The sequence below is a fragment of the Condylura cristata genome, unplaced genomic scaffold (genome assembly GCF_000260355.1).
Source record: "Condylura cristata isolate star-nosed mole 26May11 unplaced genomic scaffold, ConCri1.0 scaffold00001, whole genome shotgun sequence".
Taxonomy (NCBI): domain Eukaryota; kingdom Metazoa; phylum Chordata; class Mammalia; order Eulipotyphla; family Talpidae; genus Condylura; species Condylura cristata.
In genome coordinates, this window is record NW_004567102.1 from 20794654 (window position 1) to 20799582 (window position 4929).

Genomic DNA, 4929 nt, shown 5'->3' on the forward strand with positions numbered 1-4929 from the left:
GTACCCCACAGTCAGAAGAGTTATTTGGCTCCATTGAAACAACCTTGTGATTTTTTTCTTGCTACAGCTGCTACACAGGAATAAGGTAATGATGGTCTTAGAGTCATTTTATGGTCTCCTTTTCCATGTTCTCTGAGTCAAGGAATCTCTAGGCCTTGATTAAAATACTCTCTTCTCTACCCTTATGATCCAACTTACAGTCTTAAAGGGTACATCAAATGTGACTAAAGATGTAAGAAATTCTTGTCTTGCTGAAGAACAGGTGTTGTTCTGACTGGGAAAACCATATGCAGTTTCTACACAGACACTGCAAGGTTCTGCCTTTACTTATTACAGCCGAGTTCTGAGTGGAGCTCTGGACGGCAGCCATTGCCATCTTTCCAGTGTGGCCTTCCAGTCCCTAGAAGAGGGCTAGGGGAGGGAGATTAGTCCTCATAAACCAACTCTCTGTGGCTTTTGGAATAGGATTGGAAGAACCCTGTTTATATTATTTTTACTCCACATAATAGGGAAGTCCCTATAATTTTTCTGGAAAGAATTTTCTTCGATTGATCTTTCTTCTAGCCAAGTCATTCCCCACCACGTGGCTGGTAATAAATGTCTTTTAAATGTAGTAAGCTAATAATAATGACATAAGATAGTAGAGATGTAAAGTATAGGCCCAGTGATTTTCAATGACAATCTAAGTTTGTCTTGAACCATTAACAGTGTATCTATATAGTTACATTTTATTAATGTCCCCTTTTGTTTTACTTTTCTGAGGACTAGACCATTTCTCAAGTGAGTTCAGTGCCATGATACTTATATGAGGTATTTGCTAGAGAGAATGCAAAGAGAAAATTTAGGTAATGGTTAATTTTTAACATGCAAAACATGATTTTCAAGTAAATCTCAAAATTCAGGGAGAAACTACTTTAAAAAAATTCATTGTTGCCTCTTTTTTTGCCCCAAACCCATGGAAGGCACAGTTGAGGAAAAAAAGAAAGTTGTTGCTATGTCAGAATTCCTTAAGAAAAAGTAAAGGGATATCTTAGCACTGAAGATCAAGTGACTGAGAAAGAAGTTTCCCCAAAGATGCTTTGAAAGCAAGGAGGAAACTTATTTAGGTAAGGATGATCAGCGACTATAGGCAGACATACACAACTGAGTTTGGAATGGTTTAGTTTGGCAAGAAAAGCTGGTAAAGTCTATGTCCCTGCTGAACCAAAACTGGCATTTGTTATCAGGCTCAGAGTTATGAAGAGTCTAAGGTCTGAAAAGAATTGCAGCTTGTTCACCTTTGCCAGATCTTTAAGGGCTTCGGTTAACATGCTGAGGGTTGTGAAGTCATATATTGCATGAAGAATTCATTTTCTTAAGTCAGTAAACTAATTGATCTGCAAGTGTGGTTATAGTAAAATCAACAAGAACTGAATTGCCCTAACAGATAACACATTGATTGTTCCATATCTTGGTCAATAGGGCTACAAAGTGGAAACCATCTTAGTCAAGAACAAATGGAAGGTCGAGTTTATGAATTATTAGTTGACTAATCAATATAATAAATTATAACCTTTACTGAAGTATAGTTAATGTATAATTAAGAATGTTTTTAATGTATATAATTTTATGTGTTTGGACATATTCATATGTCCATGGTACCATTACTGCAACCAAGATTATAATTATAACTATCACCTTCAAAAATTTCTTTTTTTTTTAAGATTTATTTATTTATTTATGCATACAGAACTGGCTGGGCTACAGGCCAAAGGGGCAGGGGCAGTGAGAGGCTTCACCAGAGACAGAGTGGGGAGCAGAACAGGCAGATTGATGAAGTACACTCCTGAGGGGAGCAGGAGACGAGCCAGGAGAGGTCTGCTGTGCCATGTGGGTCACCTCCCTGGCAAGGGATCAAAACTCACACTGAAGTGACTGTAGCTGACTGTAGTGCTGTGCTTTAACCTGCTGCACCACCAGGGAGGGTCTCATTTTCAAAAATTTCAGTGTGTCCCTTAAATTTTTGTTGCCTTGTGTTTTTTCACCTAAAGGTAAGAACACTTACCATGAAATTTACCCTTTAAAATTTTAAATACATTAGACAGTATTTTTAACTATGAGCACCATGTTATACAAAGATCTCTAGGGCTTATTTGTCTCACAGAGTTGAAATTGAACTGTGGTTCTATATTTACCTTACCTGACAATAATGACTGTAGTCTCCACTTCAATGATTTTAATTATTATAGCTACTATATTAGAAAAACTCGTTTTTCTACCAGTGTGTCTCCTTTATTACTGACAACCATTTCCTTTCTGACACTTCTGGTCGCAGAATGAGTGAGGGTCCTCCCAACCAAGTATTTCTCTGTAATGCTAGCTTGGCTCCTTACAGTTCAACTCAAGTCTGATACTATGGACAGATAGCAACAGGTTTTACAGGTTAAGGACTCAGTCCCACAGAATTGCTTCTACTCCACTTCAGCTACTTATCCAAGTTCAGGATGTAAACTATGTTTCTGATGACTTGGCTCTAAATCCAAGGTTCCCATGACCCCACCTTGGGTTCCATTAATTTGCCAGAATTACTCACAAATCTCCTGGAAGTGTATGCCTACATTTACCAGTTATTTAAGCATATGATGAAGGACAAAGATATAGAACCAGAAATAGGTCTGGGAAGGTCTTTAATACAACAGCTTCTATCCCATGGAGTTAGTGTGCATCTCTGTCTGGAATGTGAAGATGTTTACTGAATTGAAAAATTCTCCAAACTCCGTATCATTAGAATTTCTATGAATCCTTCATCATGTAGTCATGGTCATTAATAAACTCCAGTTTTAGTTATTTTCCTTGTCAAGACAGAGGATAGTTAGGCTAAAAAAATTAAGTGTCAAATTAATTTAATTAACTAGTTAATTAAATTAAGTGTCAGATTAATCACTTAGTGTGATGTCCAAGAGGTTGAGTTTAGACTTCAAAGGGGGCTACGCTACCAGTTACCAGCTAATGCAGGTCAGAATCCATTATAAAGCACAGCCAGGCCCTGATCGAAGCAAAACTACAACTTATTGCTATATAGAGGCAATGTTAACTAACAGACAGGCCAGTCATTTCCAGTCAGACAGGGATATTATTCTTGACATCATAGACATTACATGATGATGTGATACAAAGCTGCATGTGGATACAAGGACTACAACTAGTGTCATGTCTTTCGTTACCCCCAGGCACTTAAATTTCAGTCCAAGGAGTGAAGCAGACGGAGGGAAAGCCTTTGAGAGTATTTGCATCAAAGAGAAACTGAGTAATATTTAGAGGTACCATTTAAACTATAGGATCAGACCTCAGATAAACAGATTGGACACATAGGCTATTTTCTCTTGTTAATCAGTTGGAGAGGAAAGCTGATTACTTATCAACAAATCAAGAAATTACATTTTCTCTGCACCTCTGAACTGATGTGTGAGTTAAATATTTGCTATCTTATTATACTGATTAATGAATTAAAACCAAAAGAAAATCTAAAAAAGAAACTACATGAAATTTTTATTGCATTTCAAACTCTAAGGTCACTGAAAGATATTTGTATTATCCAAACATACATATATATTTACCTCCAATTATCCTGAAAGAATCAATTATAATAAGTAAAAAGCTCTTTAACTTAACATTTTGTAGATATGTAAATTGTAGGTACTCTAAACTTTATAGTATTATGCTTAAGTTCCCATGTATGAATCTTCCTGACAGTATCTTAGAGAGCTATGCCCAAAATCAAGGTGACCCATCAGGCTTCGGGGGGAAAAGATATGTGCCTGTGGAGAAGGTGCCTGGGAATAGAGGTAGGGGTCTCAAAACCCAAGAAAAGGAAGAAGACAGAGAGGAATGATCCTTCTGGAGAAGGCAGCTACAATGACAGGGCGGGCCACCATGCAGAGGTGATCATGGACCCCCCAAGGATGAGCATGCCATTGAGATATCCATGAACAAGGACCCTTCTCCCAGCTGACTGCCATCATCAAGGAGAAGCTGACCGAGAAGAAGATGGAGGTTGAGACAGGTATGCCAGAGGTGTCCTGCTTCTTTGCCCCAGCTGGACTCCCAAATCCTGCAGGTTAACAGAGAAGCCTGAGAGGTGTTACTTCGGTGCTACCTTGGGAGGATTCCTAAGGCATTTAAAACCATCCTTGTGCTGTCCAACTGGAAGCAAGTCCTCCATATCAGAGTCTGAAGCAGAGCCTGCAGCTGCCATGAAGCAAGCCAGGAGGATCTTTGCCACTAATTTGAAGGAACAGGTGTTCCAGTACTTCTACAGTCTTGCCTTGGTTCCCCAGGTATGAGATGACATCACTGAATACAGATGATCCAACTTTCACCTCTACATGATGCTCAAGCAAACCCTTTTTTAAAGCCAGAGCTTGGTTCATAGGGACCCTGATCCCACTGTAGAAGCTCTGCAGTTTTACTCTGTGAAAAACCATCATCGTGGGTATATCATCACCAAATGCTTTGTCCCTTTGGGGCACTCCAGTGCAGCCATCCTGAAAACTGCTGAGATGGGATACTGCACTGGCAACAGCATTTCCTTTGGCTGCTGCTGGATAAGATAAGCACTACTCTATTGGGTGCCAGAAACTGTATTTGTCCACTTCCTGGGGTACTAGACTGAGAAGTGTGAACTGCCTGTGCTCAGGAGTCCAGCATTCCAAGGCAGACCTTGTCTTGGAGCAGAAGGAGACCCTCCTGCAACTGTTTCACCTGCAGCCCTGTCTACAAGTGTCCCCTGAGATCGTGTGTGAGCTTCAGAGCTCAGTCCCCCCGAGATGTGAAAGATATTCCCTTTATCACACTCTGTGTTTCAGTGTCATGGGAGGACACCAGGACTAGTGACTAAAGTTGACATTCATTGAAACTTAACCATTAAAGGTCCAGATCAAGGCAGTGAGA

The 4929-nt window shown here is 39.7% G+C and overlaps 1 pseudogene; it reads left to right on the forward strand.

The window, feature by feature from the left end:
* Positions 1-3867: 3867 nt before the first annotated feature.
* On the forward strand, positions 3868-4592 carry LOC101634432 (annotated as a pseudogene).
* Positions 4593-4929: the final 337 nt, after the last annotated feature.